This window comes from Corvus cornix, chromosome 3, assembly GCF_000738735.6.
Source record: "Corvus cornix cornix isolate S_Up_H32 chromosome 3, ASM73873v5, whole genome shotgun sequence".
Classification (NCBI taxonomy): domain Eukaryota; kingdom Metazoa; phylum Chordata; class Aves; order Passeriformes; family Corvidae; genus Corvus; species Corvus cornix.
The window spans coordinates 23,317,866-23,338,627 of record NC_047056.1 but is presented as its reverse complement, the minus strand read 5'-3'; the positions used below and the strand labels follow the sequence as shown (position 1 = coordinate 23,338,627).

General features: G+C 41.6%; 1 protein-coding gene across 8 annotated transcripts in view; it reads left to right on the top strand.

Annotated features, from left to right (window-relative positions):
* The window catches only part of TRERF1 (transcriptional regulating factor 1), a 100,981-nt gene that overhangs the window by 42,906 nt on the left and 37,313 nt on the right, over positions 1-20,762 (top strand). The window contains exon 3 of one of the 8 annotated variants that reach the window (XM_039570000.1): positions 11,857-11,913. The exons of the other annotated variants lie outside the window; for them this stretch is intronic. The gene's annotated coding sequence lies outside the window, so the exon portion shown is untranslated. The remainder of the gene's footprint in view (positions 1-11,856; positions 11,914-20,762) is intronic. 8 annotated transcript variants of the gene reach the window in all.

The window sequence follows — 20,762 nt, the reverse complement described above, 5'->3', positions numbered from 1 at the left end:
GTTTTGCATCGGTGCAGTATCCTGCTGGAGAAAAGAATGTGACTAGTAGAATAGAGAGGAAAATGAACTTATGATCAAGGGTTTTATTCAATTTTTGTTTGATCTTATGGGAAATAGGTGAATTTGCACAGGTCATGGAAAAAGAAAAGCTAATGCACTAGGGAGCTTCCATCATTAGGCTGGTTTTCCAGATTCACTCCATATCAGTAACAACTGATTATTTTTCTTTTCCTGGTGACTCTTTGTTCACCCACATAAAATAAAATCTGTGTTAATCTAATTTCAAAGAGAGATGTGTTTCCATCACTGTGTCAAACTTCTGGCACACTTTTTGTGATGTGTTGCCTTGTGTTCCACAGGGAGAGGGAGATCAACACTAGTTAGGTTGCCTGCTTGCCTCTGGGTTTGCTGCTTTGGGTTGGAGTAGGGGACACGAGGTAGAGCTGTGCAGCACTGCAGCACCTGGACAGTGGACCTAAGATGGCAATTCCATATTATTCACAGGGGTGAAAATAAAATTCATACATGCAATTTAAAAGCAAAGGACTCGCACTTCTCCTCACAGTAGCAATGCTTGTGTAGAAGTCTCTATCTGGACTGTGTTGGTGGGGGGGAGCCTTCTGTGGGGAATGAAGTTGTATTTTAATGACAATCCAATGTTCTCGTTGCATTTGTGATGTTACAGCAGAGCTCTGTTTTGCTGAGTATGGGAAGCTTCGTGAGGATGGCGGAGAAAATGTCACTGCCTTCACTTCTGACGCGTATTATGTGAGAATTATTTATGGTACTTCATTGCAAATGGAGTGTTCTGTAGTATATTTGTAAATAATGAAATCTTTATGACAGGACATCTGTGTCTGTGGATCCTGTCTCATGGAACTAGTTTTCTAAGTAGACTTTATGATAAGGTATCTATCCCTTTTTCTAGGCTGTCCTGTAATCAAGTATCTTTGTATTCCTGGTGTATGTTATCTATTCTGACTCTTAAATGATATATGGATAGATACATATGTAGAAGTTTGTACTGTTTGTTGAGTTGATACGGTGTTAAGTTCACTTTGTATTTAGTAGGTACCTTTATATGTAAACAGTCTGATTTTTGTGTTCTGTAAAATGAAGCTAGTGAAAGACTTATTTGCCTCATAAATTAAGTTTGCTTATTCTAACTTTCCTGAAGAGAATGTATTTTTTAAGACAGTACTTTTTTTTTTTAATTATTATTTTTTTAGTTAATAAGAACAATTTCTGGTTATGCCAGTAGTTTGTGGGGGTAATGAAAATGCTAAGTGCAGTGTACAGTTCAGAATGGTGAAACAGGAAATGTGGGATCAATGCCTGTTTGGCCCAGTACATGACTTTGGGGATAACATTTTCCCTTGCTTTTCTGTGCTGCCACACTGGGGGACTTGAGATTCACCACCAGCGGGTGGCTGAAGGGGTTGGCATTGCCTGTGCTGACTTGTCCAGCTGTCTGGTGAACCAAGACAGTGAAAAAATCCCAGCTGGAAAAATAATTTTCCACAAGAGAAAGGCCAGTTTATCATTTCAGTAATCTGGTTTTCTGTGTGGTGCACAGCTGGATTGGGCTGTCTCAGTGAAGGGGCAGCTGCCTGGCGTCAAGGCTGGGAGCTCTGCAGGGCAGATATGCTGCAGATCCCTGGGCCAGGTGGGAGGATGGCTGTGCGTGGTCAGCATGATATGGAAGCATGTTTGGAGTGACTGCAAACAGAACAGCACCATTACCACATCTGCTGAGCCAGTGTGATATGTTGGTTACAGTGCCACATGGATGAGAAATGTGCCAAGAGGGAAAAATGCTTTAGTTTTGGTATGCTGGAAAAAAAAAATAAAGAAATACTGTATTCCCAATTTCTGAAAAGGATGGGGAGACTTCCATTAAATTATCTTCTCCATACCCTCCCTCAGTGCGAGCCTGGTCCCCTGCTGTCCTCTCCTTATCCCCCATCACTTCTCTTCCCTTTCTTCTCTCTGCCCCATAATTACTCTCAGGAACTCAGTAGCAGTGACCAGTTTTGCAGGTAAATGTACTGTTGTAAGCCTTTTGAATTCCCTCAAAACGAGAAGTTGACGTTGGGTGCCTGCCTGGCCCTGTGTGCCGCTGCAGTTGCTTAGCAGCCAGCGGGAGGCACCGGGGAGGAGCGGCTCGGCCCTCCCTGAGTCATCTGCAGGGAGAGAGGAGAGCACAGTTATTACTGGGGAGCTCCGTTAGCATCCTGCTTTCTGCCTCTCCTGCATGCTCACACACACCCTCACCTGCCTCCGCTCAGCAGCTGCTCACGAGCTGGGAAATGGAGTCTGCTGCATTCAAGCAACCCTTGCTGCTTGCAGGCTCACACGAAAGAGGCAGCAAAACCATCCCAGGCAGCTGCAAGGCCTTGGTCCAGAGCATGGCGAATGTACTGCGTAGATGTTTTACCATCTCTTGAAAGAGTGGCCTTGGTTAGGCGCCTCAGCTCACAAGGTCATGGTTTTGCAGCGGCCTCTTAAGTTTTCCATTTTTAGTTGTAGGGTGCTCATCACTTCTCATCTCTTTTCCTTGCGGGCTCTGACAGAGTAGCTCTGCTCAGTGTTCCTGTGTTGTCTTGGAGAAATCTCCAGCTTTCAAGCCAAAAGTTGTGGCCTCTTCTGTCACCAGGAGTGGTGGTAAAGGCTGCCAGCCCCTGCCTTGGCCTCACTTGCTGCAAGGTGGTCGAGATCTTGGATAGAGGATGGGCTGTGACTGGGGAGGCTGAGGTGTGCTGGATTACTCTGAGGCTGCCTCAGGGAAAAAAGCACCCTGAAAACACAGCAGGTGGCCAAAAATGATGGTGTCCATTCAACTGCCATGGCAGTTTTACACTTCAGGGCTGGAGGCACAGGTCTTTGAAAAAGTATGAGTACTGAGATGTCATTTGTAGAACTTCAACCTTATTCCAGAGGGGTTTCTGTAAACCTGACCAGAGAAGAAAGAATTAGGAGTGCCTCAAACCCCTGGTATATCCAGTTAGTGAGCTCACTGTGTACCTCGCCCTGGTTGTAAATGTCAAGGTAATGTACTGTTTTGGAGCAGAGGCTATCTCAAAGTTGTGACGTGTCCACTGCCGTGGGATCCTTCCTTGCTTATTTCTTCTTTAAGAACATTTGTTTCTGATGGGCACCTCGGATTTCATAGATGTGAATGATCCAAACAGAGCAGCTGTTGGCTGTAACAGTCACACATCAGCCAGTTTGGTGTGTCATACTTTTCATTTTAATGCAGATTCCTAGATAGCCACAAACCTAGAGTTGGAGGAACAAGCACATGATTTATATGAAGAAATATAGTGGGTAGTGCTTGGATTTTCTTTTTATAAGGCTAATTGTGTTAATTTGCTTGAGACACAATTATCTCAATGGGATTGATTTGTTTAATTAACTCGGGATGCCTGCAGGTGAAATAGTGAGTATAAATAGAAGGACAGTGGAGAATGCATCACTAATGTTTGTATTGCAGAAGGATTGACTCATATGTAAATGAAGTGCTGCAAGCCTGCCAGGCTAACCTAGTTCTGGGGTGGTTTCTAGATACAAAAAAAAAATCTCATGCTGTCATGCATAACACAGGGCTCGTACACTCAGGAATAAGTTGGTGAGGAGTGTACACTGTAGTACTAAGGACAAGCATACCTTGTTCCTGTTGTAAATACCTCGTGTACGAGCACTTCCGTGAGCGCTGCGACAGGATGGTGTCCGAAGGACGGAGTTTGTGCCAGACCACTGTGATGGCACTGCCCTGATGCAACCCAGCAGCTTCTTCAGAGTGTCAGTCCTCAGTGGTGAGAAATCAGTGTGGTTTCTTGTTCCAAACCTTCTAAGGGCCACTTCTGAACAGAGCACACGACCCTGTATGTAGCATTCCTGGGATGAGAGCCTTGTGGCAAAGCTGTACGTGTTCTCCTGCTCGCAGATTCCTCTGCCTTACTGTGTGGACATACCACTCTGCAGAGGATTAGGTGTCTTAAGAGACCAGTTCTACAACTGGTGTGCGTGTCCTTTGCCTGCTGTTTGCCAGGGCCATATCCAACACTCTTAACATGTCCTTTGTTCTAAAGTGGGTGGTTATGTTCGAGGCCCAGAGGGGAAATTCTGAGTCTTTTCTGTCAGTTTGGTCCTGTACCATGAAAATCTTACTTCTTACAAGTATAGAGGACAGATTGGCGTTTCTGATCTTTTCCCTACCTAAAGCAGATTACTAGTTTCCATTAAATTCTAGTCTTTCTCTGAATCTTTCAGAGATCTTCATCGTAGCTTGTGGCAAAATATTGTGCAAATTGAGTTTTGAATATAAACAAAATAAAACTAGATCAACAGAGCACTGCCACAGAACCAAACCAACTAAACAAACACACATTTCCTTTTAGCAGCCCTAAGTGTGTTGCTATTTAAAAAATGCCTTTGCTTCTGCAGAACAAGAGTGTGTAGGAGCACTGGTGTCTTCACCACAATTCCATTTTTTTTTCCATCCTCAATAGTTTATCCATCTCCCATTAGTGTGGTTGCTTCAAGCTTCTCCATTTTCTTCTGCACAGAAATCTGTCTTTGTTCCAAATTATTCTTGTCCCCATTTTCTGAGGCTTTTACTACATCTGCTATCTCAAGAAGAGATCAGATGATAGGAGCTGAACACAGCACTCTGATGGAGAACACGCTTCTGATTTATGCTGTGGCACAACAGTGTTGTAGGTCTTATCCTTTAGATAATCATGTGAATGCTTTCATCTTGAAAATGGAAAAAAAATAATATTTCTAAGTTGTATCCTTGTATATCTAGCAGTGTGTTTCACTTATTTGCTGAAGACTTGATTCAAATATTAAGTTACTCCAGAACCGTTAAACCTAACAATCAGTTTTGAGTGCTTCACATTTTTCATTTAAATGCACTTTGCTTTTTATTGATCTGCAGTGGATTTAATTTGCCCCTTGGTCTGGCCTTGCATGGTTCATCTGGAATTCTTTCCAGTCTTCTCTGGTTTTGAACAACTGTAAATTTTGTCATCTGTGGGATTTTAGCTGTTCAGATTTTTGGTGGGGAGGATGAACTGTTTTTCAGTTCATTCAAGAGTATATGGTAACACTGATATCCTGGTATAGAGCTGAAGGCATCCCTCCATTGACCCTTTTTTTTCCATATTGAAAGCTGATTGTTTTGTTCTCATGCATTTTCTGTGTCTCTCTGCTGCTTTCAAATCTACATGCATGCTCTCCCTAATAAACCTCAATTTTCTTAGTAGCATAAAAGGAGTTTTTCAAATATCATTTCAAGTGCCATTCCCAGCCTCCTTGAATCCATACTTAGGCTGACGAGCCAAAAGTACTCATTAACAGCAAAGAGAAAAGTATGGCAGTGTTTATCTGTTGGAGAAACTAGGCTTGGAAAATGGTATCTTGTCAGAACTATTAGAGTTGTGTGCACCAAGTCTAAAGCTCTTCCACCTTCAGGACACTCTTGATCCAGCCTTTGTTTGCCTTTTTTTTTTTTGTTATATGCTAAATCTTTGTGTAGGCTCATTTTGAATGCAGAGAACTCTTTCTGTCTTACTGTCTCTTGAAATAGTTTGAAATTGTCCTGCTTTATTATTTGTCTACCTGAAGGAAACCTGTGGTTGGGGTTTTTTGGGTGTTGGTGCCAGGAGAGTGCTGTTTGATTTTTGTACCCTTAGCTTTTTCGCCCCTGCCTTGTTCTGAAAAAAGTTTCCCTTTCCATACATGTCACTCGAAGGCAGGACATCTCTCTGTGTTTTAAATGTCTTATAAAAATATTGGAACCCTCAAGAAATGTCACACTTCTTCCATCTTGACACCAGCCCTCTGAGTGCTGTTATTCTGCTGTCACGGTGGAGACCTCGACCCTTGTGGTGTTTAACGCAGATGGTTTTTTGCCCTGGCTTGCAAATGTGTTTCTGTCCTGCCTATCATGTGGGGTTTAGCAGGCTTTTGACTAGAACTAAGTTCATCCAGTAATGCCAGTTTATCTTTTTCAAGTTAATACTACAAAGGCAGGTGGTGGGGAGCCTTTTTAACTCACATCACTGATCTCCCAGCATCTGTGGTTGCAAGGAGGGGTTTGGTTCCCTTTTGCCTGTTCTGTTTGGGTTAGGGTAAGATGGCAGTATCTGAGGATGATTTGACATCTGTTGAAGGAAACATTACAAAGAAGCTTTCCTAAAGTTTCTCTGAAACTCAGGAGTTAAGGAATAAGAACTCTTCTCCCCAGGACACAGTTTCTGACCCAGTTACGTAGATTTCACTTACAAGGTTTCATTGACGTAAACGAATTTTGGTTCTGCCTTAAAACCCCACTGCAAGCAAAGGTCTTTGTAGAAGTTTCAGTTTATGTTTGGTTTTTTTAATCTGTTACACTATTGAAGTATTAAATAACTTAATACTGCAAGAGCTTATTCTTTCCAGTCCATGGCTTTCCCTGAGGAAAAAGTAAATACGCCTCCTCAGAGACACTTTGAAAATGATGCTCCGCAGATGTGCAGGGATGCACACACACACACGTGTACACCCAGACAGCGCCGTGAGCTCTGCTGTGAAGGCCTGTGGTGCAACGGGGTAAGACTGTGGAAGGGGGCACAGTAAGCTGATCTGACTGGAAACTATCAGAAGTCATGGAAGTATCATGCTTTTACCATGTACTTATTTTATGTCTTCAAATGCATACTCAGACATACTCAAAAATATTTTTCCAGTGCATGTAATTTCTAAATTATGAATTATTTGCACAGAAAAATTGCAGTGTGCTTTTCTACAAAATTGCAAGGAAGTTTCTTCCAAACTCTGCAGAATAGAGAACTAAAGCATTTCTAGGCATTTTGTTCCTGTCTATAATTTGAATCAGGAAAACACATCAATGTAATTGGTGCATTTAATGGCCTCTCAGGTTTCTTAAAGCTAGGTTCAGAAACTTGCACAATAGATTATAGTAGATTGCTGTTGGCCAGGTAGGGAAAACTGATTGTGAAAACACATCAGGCACTGCAGAGGAAGTTAAATTCAAGTGGAAATCATTGTTTCTCTTGAGCTGGATACTTACAGGAATACAAACTGGGTAATGCACCTGGGTGGAGAGGGCAGGTTGCATCTGCTGCAGGAACTGTTTGAGAAAAGGCAGCACTGATAGAAAATGTAGCAAAGGGGCCTGGACATGGGCTAAGGAGTATGTTGATTCAAATTCTGGCTTTATTTTTAAAAAGTCCTCCAGGATGATGTTGTGAAACTGTGAAGAATCATCAGAAATGTAATGAAAAACTAGAAAAGACATCAGGTAGAAAAAAAAGTCAGAGAACAAGGATGGTTTGGAAGAAGTTCAAGGTTTTTGATGCAACAAAAGCTGTATGTTGCTGCTCTTGAAGTATGCCATGCAAAGCCCCAACTGTCTCTTCACTGCAGGAATGCCTTTTTTTTCTCTGTGGTATTTTAGAAAGCCACATCTTCAAGTAAAATTGAATCTGACTTGCTTTTGTCTTTATATTGTTGACACTGAATTACTTGCTTATTGGATACATGCTTGTCATGCAGGCCATCTAAGATGCCACTGAGGGTTGGTAACCTTGAAGAATATTTTCTATATGGTTTTAAATATAATACATTCTGAAATGAAAAATGCCTTTCTCCATATTACTTTATAAGATTTAAATATTTTTCCCCTGTTGCCTTCACTGGAGTGCAGAAAATAGGTTGACTGAAAGGCTGACTATCAAATTAAATTTGTGCATGTTTTAAATAACTTTTCACATTGAATCTCTAGAGATTTTTATCCCTGTATCTGCAGAAATGTCATTTGAAATTTTTCTTCCTCCAAGATTTTACCAGGGCAAAATTTCAAAAATGTATGCATTCATTTCCTTCACCCTCTTTCTTCCAGTTCTACACCAAGTTGTGCCTCTTCTCCTTCCTTTAGGTGTCCTTTCCTAGTGCTACTCACCCAGATGAGTTTAAACTTGGGGTACACAGGCATACCTGCTTCCGTGAGGCAGCTGTGACACTCCTCTGCATGTGTATGGATTTCTGTTTGCAGTAAACCAGCTTGTTTATACCTACTGTGTAAAACATGGCTGGTGACTGGAGGAGCTTCTTAGCACTACATAATATTCTGTGTGAGGGGAGGTGGTTAGAGTTGGGAATAACTAGTCCATAAAGTAGGACGAAGCTGTTTTTACAGGAAAACTTGCTCTATTTTGCATCTGTTTCTTTTGAGTGGTAAGTTGGGGGGAAAAAAACCATGATTTTTGCTTTTAATTCTGTGAATTCCCGTAATGTTCAGAAAAAATGTGAATAGAATTTACAAGATTATTGAAGATTATGCAATGGTCCCGTATCTGTGAGCAGTTCAGGGAAAAAAAAGTCACTGCTACTTGTACTGTCACTTAAATATGATATAAGAGAGACACTTTCCTCCCCTGCTTCCTGCCTCCTTTTATGTTCTTTGCAATGTGAATATACTAACATCTATTTGAAAGTTATTTTTGTCACCTAGGCCTTCTCTTTCACATCTACCTCAGAAGCAACGCATGCATCTTGGTGGCGTGTGTTTGTTTAATCTAAGGAAGAGCAAAACTTGTTCAGATGACCGCAGAAGCAGAAACAATTGTTTGCCTCAAGATCATGGTGTGCATTTGTTTATCTCACCTTTAAGGTATTTCGTAATCACTTTTTCCCAGATCCAAAAGATAATGTCCTAGGAGATAACAGCTAATAGATGCAAATACTGTGTGAGTTATACTTGCACCTACTTGCATCAGTCACCCTGTGCGACAACAAAGGAAGAAAAAGAAAACAGATAGTGGTCCTTGTTCTGCACGGTGTTGAGGGCCCTTGACTTGCCCTGAGACAAACAAACAAAATGGATGGGTACAATAGAGCAGAAATTACTTCATTTTTTTTCCACTCTCAGCTCTTCACTGCATCTGGTTCTGCATAGATGTGATGGAACTGTTGTTTTCGAGTGTTAGATAATATACATACTTATATAAGAACGAGCTCAATCCCTTTTTTGTGGGAGTGGTACTGTGTGTTAGGATTTTTTTTCAGACACGACAGGAGCTTTGAGGGCTGCTGAGATACTTGTAAAATTTTTTCCTCACGATGCTGTCCAGTGGGAAGGGCCGGCTGGTCAGTGGCTTGTCTGTGGTGCACCTGGGGCATTTACTGCGTGCCACGGCGTTTGCTGCCACGGTGGCCTGGTAGCACTCGTGGCACTTTGGTGTGTTCCGCGGCCCTTCTGATTCAGGTGCTTCTTGAGGTGGTTTGCTGTGGGTGGGCAGCTCTGTGTGTTTGGGTGGGTGGGTGGGTTTGGTGTGTTTTAGTGTTAAATACAATTCCAGAGGTTGTTCTCTTGTGGTTCTCTCGCATAACAACAGGAAAGCATTGGATCTTTGATGTTTGCCTGGCAGAGAGTTTTCCCTCCTCTGTGTTTTGTACCACTTGCATCTGCCTCTTCAGAGCCTGCTTTCCTGTAACCTTGTCTTCATTAACAACATGTTGTAGCCCCTCTACAAACGAGATGATATCTTGTCCCTAATAGGCTGATAATGCTTAGCTGCAAAAAAGGCTTAACTGATCTTACTGCAGTTGCAGTTTATTTCAAATGACAGAAGTATCAATAATGGAATGTTCTAAGTTGTCCTAAGTTTAAGCTTCTGATTGGACCAGCTAATTTCCTTTGACACCTGACTTGTCCTTGCAATCAGTAGAGACAAAGGGTGTTTTCTTCAGGGCAGCTCAGCAGAAACTGAATTTCAGTGCTCTGGTCACATTCTCTTATGGAAACGTTTTCTTGTATTTTCTTTTTTTTTGTTTTCTCATGCTTTTTTATACTGGCTGTAGAGGAAACCTGGAGACATGAACCAACCAAGTTGTTGGTGATATCAGTTGCAAATTTGTACCCACAGTTACCAGGTCAGGAATCTTTGGACAGTGATAATGAAGGCATTTGTTCAGAAGACCTGTTCTAGTAGTTTGCCCAGTGCAAAGTGTTTTTTAAAGACTTGAAGGAATGCTACATCTTAAAGAAATAAAGGTCTGCATTTCTTGCTCTTCTAAATGCAGGCCTTTGTAAATGACAGCAATACAAGATTGTCTCTAGAATCTTCTCTCTGTTAAGAGCAAAATACGAATTGAAACTACCTGTAGTCAAATGGGTTTCAGAAAGTAACACACATTTCTTACTCCTTTCAGTGAAGTGCTTGCTACCATATGAGCATCTGTATACAGATGGATCCCTCCTGTGCTGCTGACAGATGCTGCTGATAGACATTTTCTATGGTATTAGAAACTGCTTCAAAATCTGTCAAATGGTAGCCCAAAATGTAGGTGGTTCTTTCCTAAGTGAACCACAAGCCAGGGAGGGGAATAGCATTTGAGAGAGCATGCGTTTGACACAACCTTGTGAATTTGAAAAGATGGAAAATTCTGTATCTGGCACAATTTGGAAAAGTGCTGTAAAACCAGGCAAAATTTATTTTGTTTCCATTTCAAAAATTAAATGAAAAATGGCTGTAGGAGTTTTCCGCTATGATGTTACATTTTGAACAAAAGCATAACCAGTTGGACCAGGCTGCTGGACGAGGTCTTCTTTGTAGGGAAACTGTGGGAGAAGTAATGTGGTCTGAGCATGTGTGTGAGCCCTTTGACTGTGCAAGCAGGTCTGCTGTTCATTACTGGAGTTGGTTGTTTCTGGCTGTAAACTGGGAACTGATGGGTAGAAGGGTGGGGATGGTATCACTCCAGCCTGGGCTGTTGGCATCTAAGAAGGGAGCAGTGCCATCTGTGAGGGGCTGCGCCTCGGCCCTGTCACCGAATGGATTGTGGTGACAAAGTTGAGTTGGTCATTTGAACAGGTGAGGTCAGTCCTTGGTGAACCTGCTCCAGTTTCAGGGAGATGATTCAGCCACTTTTTTGGAGATTTCAATAGCATGTTGCCTGCTTGTGTGTTCTACTTTCTCCCACATATGGATTTTGTGGGAGAAACCACATGGTTTCTCTACACTTCCTTTCACCTCCTGTGTGCTGCTGTTGCTGCAAATAGTGCAAAAGGGGCTGCCTGGGCAGACCCCAGCTTTGCCTTGTAGAACCGTTCTTCGCTCTGGTTGAAGTCAGTAAATGTAATCTTTCTGAGCAGAAAAGACAAATTTCTATCTCCAGTGGTCACTTCTTCTTTTGAGGGTGGAGAGAATGGGTTCAACTTTATATTTTGATGGAATGTAGATTTAAATATTATTAAAATGAGATCTTAAGAGAAAGTGTTTATATATCTATGGGAAAAAAAAGAACTATGTTAGATAGTTCCTTGAGGTAAATGTACTTGTCAGAGAATTTATTATTTGAGTGCTGTGGTCTTTCTGAATGCATTTGACATGATCATTATTCACTTGTACCATTTGTTTCCTATCTCATTATATAAGTTAGCAAACCACTCTAGGGTTGCCTTTACTTTTATTTGCATTAGAAACTGCACCATAAAAAATGTTCTTGGGTTGCCTGCTGCTGAGCCAAGAGCTGTAAATAAAGTGGTTTCTAATTGAAATCCAGGAGAACCACAGAACCATTATAATTAATGTACCCTCTGGTTTTTCTCTTTTTTTTTTTTTTTTTTTAATATTACCACATATCTTTTTCTATAAAGTGAACCAAGCTTCTCTTCTTTCTAGTTACCCTTAACTTGAAATAGTCACATCTTGCTGTTAGTGTTTCCATGCACTTTTCTGGATAAATGAGCAGTGCCAGTAAGAGTACTTGAGGCGGGGGTTTATTTGTTGTTTTGTTTTTAAAATTTTTTTTTCTTTATTTTTTTTCAATTCTTTTTATTTACAGAATTTACTTATCAAGAAGAACAGTTTTGGACAAGAGTAAGGAAAAAATATTTTGTGGGTAAGCTTGGTGTGAGCATCTTGTGATTTACGGGCAGATATTACGGAGAAGTGGTTTTCCGCTTTTGACTGGGAGGGTGGGCACATGTTGCCACTCATGTTTTAATGGAATACTCCATCTGCTGTCAAGCCAAGTCTCTTTCTGAACATGAAAGTTTTGTGCCAAATGCAACATCAAATCCAGATAAAAGTGGTGGGGTGTTTGCTTCAGCACTCTGTAAATGTTAAAACCCAATGTGTCTAAGAGGGTGGGCAAATCCAGATCATCTTGTGTATCTGGTTCTTTGCTTGTTTTAAAATGGTAAATACATGTCATTCCAGTTGGTTGTTAATTTGAAACACATAGGCAGGTATTCTTTTGATCTGTAAACGCCTGTTTTGTTGGGGATTTTTTAGTTAACTAGTTTGGTATTATCTGCTTTATTCGTAGAGTTCTCATCACAGATTACCTAATGTGTTGGATTCCTGTCTCTTGTGCTGCATGTTATTTTTACCCTTTTTGCAAAGGCTGGTGCTATGCCACCAAAGAGATATTTTTTTTCTCCCAGTGTTAAGGAGATGCAGCAAGTCTGTCATCCATTCTTAAGGTTCAGAATCCATAATACTCCTGTGTTTTGCTCTAATCATCTGCAGTGTAATTTTTTTTTTTTTTATTCCACATATTGAAGGGGTAATTTTTTGTTCAGATATGACAGCCATGAATCATCTGCCAAGTCACTTGATTTACATGGATGTTGATTCTCTTTTTTTTTAAAAGCACCTGGTGGGGAAGGCAAGAACTCTTTTCTTGCTGCTTTACCAGATTTAGGAGTGGGAGCTGTGAGGGTCTTTGCTTATCCTGCTTATTAGAAAGAAAGCAGATGCTAACAGCCCTGTGAGCCTAGAACTGCTTGTCTGCGGTGGTCCTTTAGGCATTGGGATAGAGTCAAAATCCTGAATTATGTTAGGATTTCCCATCTTAGCTAAGGTCTGTCAGTTTAGGACCTTCCAAAATACAGGAACTCACTGGAAATTGCGACATTCTCAAGTCCAGGGCAACTTCCTTCCGATAACAACGGAGGCAATTTATCCATTTGAGGATATGGCTAAAATTGAAATGGAAATGAGCCTAGTTGCCGAAGTCTTGCCAAAGGTTCTATTTTTATTGAGCACCATCTTGTTGTTAAGAGCCTATTGAAGCTGAGAAATAGAAGTGAGATCTGGAAGAAGTAGGTGATGGTGATTTAAAATACATGAAACTGTTCAGGTAATACGAACCAGAAACTTCTCGGTGACTCAGTGTTCTATTATTGTGGCCATATAAATTACACCATTCTCGTGTTTGTGTGAAAGGTCTATACCTGGGACAGCAGACCAGGAAAGTCACGTCCACAGAGTTATGCTACCGTTTCGTCTCGGGTTGAATGGACTGTGTCACCCCATAAAGATGTAAAAATAGTCATCAACCACAGAGTGCAGAGTGAAACTGCATGTCTGTTACCACTGGAGAAGTTGTACAGACTGCACTTGGTATTTGTCCTTTGAAAACGATGGACAGCTGTGAGGATTCCCAAACTGTCTCTTTCTCACGAGACTCACCAGAAACCTCAGAGAGGTCTATGGTCTCTCCATCTCAGGATTTCATGTCTTAAGTAGTCCTGTGTTGTCCAGAGAAAATTACTAGTCATGTAAATGTTTTGCTGTAAGAAATATTTTTCAGTTCAGGACTTCATAGCTCACACTAGTGAATAAATCATCAGAATCTCATCTTCAGGTTTTCCTGACAGAAACAGGTGTATCTATTGGAAATAAGGACATGATTATTTATCAAATGGATCTCCAGGACTATGCTGTGTAGTTGTACTGTGGTTTGCTGATCAGTGTAGAGAGGCATGACCAGCTGCCTCAGCACTGCCTGTGCACAGTGTACCAGAGAGGTGTTTTTCCTCTTGCACAAACACAGAAAGATTTTCTCCATTCATCATCATCTCTTGATGTCTTTGTGGGGAAGAAGAGGACTCCTGGGTTGTGGCTTCTGCTGGTACACCAGGGGCAAAAAGAGGAGGCTGGAGCTGGCTGGAAGTAAGGCACACCAGACCAACACTCCTCTGTTTTCAACAGGTGTTTGTATTGTGCAAAACCACTGCAATAGTTTTTGAGAAGAAAACATTTTTTGTATGTCAGAAGGATCACTGGGGAATGATGGCCAATGCAGGGCTTCAGAAAGCATGAGAAAAGCTTGATAATTCAAGGTCTCTCTGTGAAGGAAGATGACTTTATGCCATCTCTCTTCCAGAAAAGGGCAGGAGGTCTTGAAGGAACAGGGCACTGCTGTTGGTCTGTTAAGACCATTTCAGCCTTGCAGAACTCAGGGAGGGTGCTGCAAGAGAGAACTCTGGAGTTAATGAGATTGGAACTGGAACTTTCAGTGTGTAGAGGAATTTCAGTCCACTCTTGAATCTAGACTTGGTGTCATGTCAGCCAGCAGCTAAGTACCACGCAGCCACACCCCAATGGGATGGGGAGGAGAATCAGAAAGGGTAAAACCCATGGCTTGAGATAAGAACAGTTTAATAATTGGAAGAAAGTAAAATAAAATAAAAATAACTGTAAGGAAAAGGGAGATAACAAAAACAGAGAGAAGGACAAGTGTTGCACAGCACAGTTGCTCCCCACCTCCTTGCTGGTGCCCAGCCAGTCCCTGAGCAGTGATCTTTCCCCCCCAGTGTATATACTGGGCATGATGTTCTATGCTATGGAATATCCCTTTGGCCAGTTCAGGTCCACTGTCCTGGCTGTGCTCCCTGCCAGCTTCGTGCTCACCTCTGCACTGGCAAAGCATGTAAAACTGAAAAGTCCTTGACTAAGAGTGAGCACTACTTAGCAACAACTGAAACATGAGGGATGATATTCCCTCTCATCCTAAATCCAAAACATAGCACTGTACCAGCTACCAGAAAGAAAATTAACTCTATCCCCGTGGAAGTCAGGCCACTGGCTAAAATTAATGTAGGAGATGGAGAGAGATGCAGCATTTGACATAGCTAGGCATTGCTGGAAAATATACCAGTAGAGATGAGACTGCATAGACTGATCTGAGTCCTGCATTACCAGAGACATTGACAAAGGGGAAGATGAAGTAAAGAATGCCTTAAGGTTTTTCTGTGAAATGGTCTTCCTCCAAGGCAATGCTCTGTAAAAAACTAAAATGAAAATCAAATCTATACTGGGGTTCTCAATATTTAAAAAATAATTTTAAAAAATTTTAAAAATTAGGCTTGCTGAAACTCTTCGCTTTTCAAAGATTTAGATTTTCATGCTGTTGTTATCTGGTACAGCACCTGATATAGACTTTTCTTGTAGCCTGAATTTGCAGTCCAGAAATGCTAAGAACATGACAGAAACAGTACTTTTGATTATCTTTTGTCTTGTGCAGTTACTGCTTTTCCAGAAGGCTTGTCTTCAAGTTTTCCATAAGTACAATTGGATTTTAAAAAAACAATAATAATTTTTTTTAGGTAGGACCATTGCCTATTAAAAAAATAAAACATTGTTTTGTACAAGCCAAAATCTTATTACTGTTGTTCTAGCCTGATTCTTGGCATCTGAAGGAAAACAAATCTTTGTGCATTAGGTATTCAGAGGCAACTTTAAATTATATGTGCAGTGCCTTCATTATATGCTATTCTTTCTTACTGTCTTTTGACTGAAGCACAATAATAAGAACTCTCCATTGCAAGACAACGGAATAAATGTAAGGTTGTTCATACATAGGAGAAAATCCTTTAATAATTTTGTAACCCTACCTGGGAGGTCTCTGCTTGAAATCCTTATCAGATGAGGCTGCTTTACCTAACACTCCTGCAGGTTGGTGCTTTCCTCCTTTGGGTGTAATCTTGGGGGAAGGCTGTTTGGAATGCCCTGGTGCTATGCAAGTCTTGCAGCCTGCACCTAAGTTCAAGGCCATGAGGTCTGGCCAAGAGGAATAATGGTGTTTCCTTAGCACGAGTGCTGGTGTGCCACTGGAGCTAAGCGCAGGCAAGCAAGGACACGGCCTGGCATCTCTTGGACCTGCAGGCCACACTGTGGTAGCACCAGCCTTCCCTGTCACAGTGTGCCACCGTGCTTTCTGCGTGGGAATGGGTGTCACCATGGCAGGGCTTCTCGGGAGACCTGTGGCCCTGCTATACCTTCCCTTGAGTCTGGCTGTGTTAAAGCTTTGGGGAGATACCAAAGCTGCTTACTCTGGGTGAGAGAAGCTGAAGCACTGCCTGCTGAGGTCTGGTTGGTGTTGCCCGAGCTGCTTTTGCTTCTGACTTGATTAGCACACTTCAATGTCTCTCACCTTCTGTTTCTGCTGAAGTTGTTTTTACCCCCTCTTTTAGCTTTTATAAAATCAACTCGCAATCCCTCCCCACTCCCATTCTACAGCTCCTAGTTACGTTATCTTGTGTTTGCAGTGATGAGGGTTGTTAGAAATGGCATTTTTGGTTGCATTTTTTCAGTCAGAACTAAAAATACCAGAGGTCCATGGCATTACTTGGCAATCCTCTGGTCATACTGCTTGTAGCCACTGTTGCTTGGGCAGTTCCCAAGGGTGCTTCAGTGGGGAACATCCATGCTGCTCAGAGTTACAAATTACTAGTCAGATGTCTCGAGTAGATAATCCAGAGGTTTCAATCTGCTGTAAATGAAAAGTGAACACTGGAAACCACGAGTGTGTCAGCATCACCATCTTCTTTCCAGAATCCTGTGATAAATCTGATAACACTGTTCTGAGAATTGCTTGCCTACTAATTATTGGAAAAGCATTACCTTTTCTTTGTGTCTGTAATTAGCATTTCAGCTTGAGTCTAAGGCCTGATGATAAATGAGCCTGGTATGCCATCAGTTCAGTAAATGATGAAAATCTGAAGTCTGTGTTTGCTTACTTTCTTTCTCCATAAAACAAACAAAACTTGAGCTGATCTCTGAGTAGAAATGGTGTCAGAAATGATGTGGTCTAAAAGAGGAGGTTGGTTTTATTTCTCCATTTCCTCATCGGATGGCTCACAGTACATGTAAACAATGCAATAAATAAATAGTCCAAGTCCAATCTTAGCTAAGATAACCATGAAAAATCTGTTTATGTGTTCCTAAATCAGAAGACAGAAATGCATCTCCTACAAACTGATAGGAGAATTATAGAGTAAGTCTTTAAAAGTATGATCCGGAGCAGCCAAGATTTCCAGATAGCACACTCTGAAACTTAGTATCCCTGTAAAACAATTGATAACAAATGTTGATGTAAAAATATTGTATGTTCATTGAGATAAGTCTTTTAGGGACGGAGAGCAGACTGAAAAGTTAAGGCAAGCTGTTTGAAATGGTGCTCAGGTTCTGTCTGCTGTGCTGGCTTGTGGGGTTTGAGATGCAGAACCTGGTACGTGGCCATCTGAACAACAGCGTGTCTGAACGCGAGACTTTTCTGAACAGGATTTGTGCTAAGTGTGTTATCTGGTTTGTTTAAAGGTACGAGCTTGCTCTGAAGGTGTCAGAGGTCTCTTGCAGACTATTTGGAGAGATAATTCATAGAGGCTTCTCTAAATGACAGCAGATGGGAAATCACAGAATTTAGCTGTAGTCTGATGTCTCAAGGAGAGATAAACCAGTGGGCAGACTGTGGAAGGTTATTCCAGAGGGGAAACCTCAACAGCTTAAGTAAACAGGACTTGAGAATACGTCCACTGCTACCTCCTAGCAACAAAAACTTACGAGGTTCAGCTGGCGCAGATCTGCTTGCTTGGAGGACGATTATGCATAATTCATGCTAGATTCAGGTCATTGTGACCTCAGACAAAATTTGGACTTGAAACACTATCCTCTGGCTCCTCTTGTAGAGCCCCCAGTTCCTTCATCTTCATGCAAAACACTGTGCCAGGGTGCCAGTGGGATCATGGGCAAATGTGGGCAGAGCCTGTTGGCTCTTGAATTGTCTGGGACAATAATTCGGGCTCTATCTGTGGTAGAGTTGAAAATGGTGTGAAAAGGTCAGGCATGTATTGCTTTCAGTTGGAGGAGTGATGCTTGGTAACATTTCACTAATTCTGAAGGATTTCTTCGTCAGCTGGTAAGACAGAGTCATAGATGACAAGCAAGTTTATCGTCATCTTCAGAGTGTTTCCTACGTGTAATTTACAAGGGAGGAAGCTGTAGTGGTGTACTGTGCCTGCTATAGAGAAGGTTTCTTCCCTGGTGCTTGATAGGCATTCACTGGACACTCCTTCCTCCTGTTCTACTAAGAAACAAGATGGCAGTTTGGTCAGAAATAAAGCTTTAGCTGTTAAAATATTTAAAAGACCTTTTTCTTACTTGCTCTTGTGTTCTTCTCACCCCACCCCCCTCCCCAAGTTGTTCACAAAATAAAAACAGACAAACAGAACCCCAAAACCAACTGAAACAAATAAACCCCCTCTAGACAAATAATTATCTTTAGCCTTCGCAGGAAGGGAGACATTACTCTAATCTGTGGGGATTTGTTTATATTTCTCTCAAATAAGCGTTAAGCAGGATGAACTTGCTTCTTGCAGAATGGTATGTGTTTACTTTGTCATGGCCGTATCAATAAAGGTTTTCTGTGTGCTTTACAAGTTGGCAAACTGGAGAGAGTGTTGTGCAGCTGGACTTGCGTTGAGTCTGGGCAGTACCTGGAACACGAAGCTACAGGGCTGGGAACATGCCTGCTCCAAAACTGAGGTGGTCTTTGAAGAGGAATTGCAGAAGCCAGTACTCGAAGCTTCAGAGGCTGCGTGTCTGTACCTGGGTGGTGAATGGGTGAAACGTTCATAGCTTAGCTAGGAGATCTTTTGGGAGCATTGTTGTTATTTTTGCTAGTATTAAATGAAAAATCTGAATTTGTTACAAGATACTGTCCATAAATTGTGCCTAGTCTTTCTTCCTTGCTTGCAAGCGGAAGGCTCCAAGGTTTTAAAAAACACTGCCCTTTCTTCTGTGCTACTCCTGGTTATGTGGAATACTCAGAAAGGAAACTGAGGATTGGCAAATAATACCCACCCCGCAGGAAAGTCTGTATAAGGGAGAAGATTACTACAGGGATGGCTAAGAGCTTTTAATGTAATGATGAAGAAAATAGTCAGTGGAGCTAATACTTGTGGGGAATAAATTCTTCATAGAAAGTTGAGAAATGTTCTTCTGAAAATGGTAAAAGTAATTGTAAAAGCTGAATGGCGTGGCATTTAATTACGTAAGGAACGAAAGAGGCTAAAAAAAATAATAACCTGGTATATCAGAAAGCAATTTAAAATATAAGCTAGGGAAAATGGAATATTTCTGTCACAATAAGATGAATTCCACCACTGGCTGCATTGATTTCGTGTCTCAAGTTTTGTTCCAAACAGATCTGTAACTGGAGGGGAATGGGGATGTGGGAAAGGCACACTTTTGTTCCCTCAGCCTCCCAAGCCAGCCCATTCCCCTGCTCAGCAAGAATGGTGAGAAAAATATGGATAAAAATACAAACAGGACTTAATAATTTAGTTAGCGCTGATGGTCATCCAATCCCCAGTTGTCTGGTAATTGTCTCTTTCAAAGGGATCATTTGAAGCAGAGCTTGATATGCTTTGTGCATGTCAGTAAACTAAGCTTGTTAGTGTACAGTGCAAAGGCCAAAGCTGAATTCTTCTGGGTATTCACAGCCTTTAATAAATAGCGCGGCAGTGCCGAGGAGGAATCATTCCTTACACCCACTCGCCCTTAAGATGTTTCCCTTCAATTCAGGAATTAATATTCAGTTGAAAAGTTATTTTACATTTTGTGTCTTTCAAAATATTCTTGGCACTGCATAGGAGTCAGTCTGCGGAGGGGTGGGATGGGTTGGGGGTTTTTTTCCCCCACCTACCTTCTGCAGGGAAGATCTGGAGCCAAGAAGTAGCTGTTAGACTTTTAGGTTTGTCTGCTTTTTGGCTTGAGGTTGGGGGTTTTTTCGGTCTCATAGTGCTGTTTCCTGAGCTGTGGAGCTCCTGCTCCATCTTCTTAGGGCAGGGTTGGCGTGTTACTGTGGCATGAGAGGTCCAAACATCAGGTTATCAGGCTGTTGGCAGAAGATCTTGCTGTGACGTGGTCCCAACTCTGCCAAATTGGAACAATTAGGGCTAAAGCTCTAATTGTGGTGAGTGTCCACACAGAATTTTTTTTCAAGTGATTGGGGAATTTCTTTTAGGAGAGTGTCTGGTTTGCAGTAATTTTGCAAAGGGAAAGAATAGTTTGAGGTTTTTTCAAGGAAACAGAGTTGTTTATGGATGTCATTTTTGGCAATGATTTTGTTTGAACAGTTTTAGTCACCTCATAGTTTTAAGTAAGAAACTGAAATTTTGCAAGAGTGTGGGCTTGAGGTATTAAGAATAACGAAAAGAAGGGCTGGCTGAAATGTGTTGCAGAACTCCCTGTGCTGAATGATTGGATGATAAAATGCTGGAGGAAATTGCTTGTAGATAAACGAAAGCAATGCATGTAGGAGGAGGAGGGCAGTCACAATGCAGAGCATGCCTGATGAGTGCTGCACCAGGCGTTAACTGCTCTGGAAGAGACTTACTGGTTGTCCTGTAAAAATGGCAGCGAAATGATAGACAAAACAGGTGTCAGTATGTGTTAGTGAAGGAACAGAAGACAAAACAGAAAGCATGAACATGCTGCTGTGTAAATGTGTGGTGCTCCCCTGTCTGCAATACCATATGCAGCTCTGGTCCTCCCTGTCTCCCATTTCACCTCCCCCAGTCCGCAAAGTGTTGTACAAAAGAAGAAAAATCCAAAGTATGACATGATAAAAAGCTACCAGGAGTCCTTGGTCTGGAAGGAGACCTGCAAAAATGATGA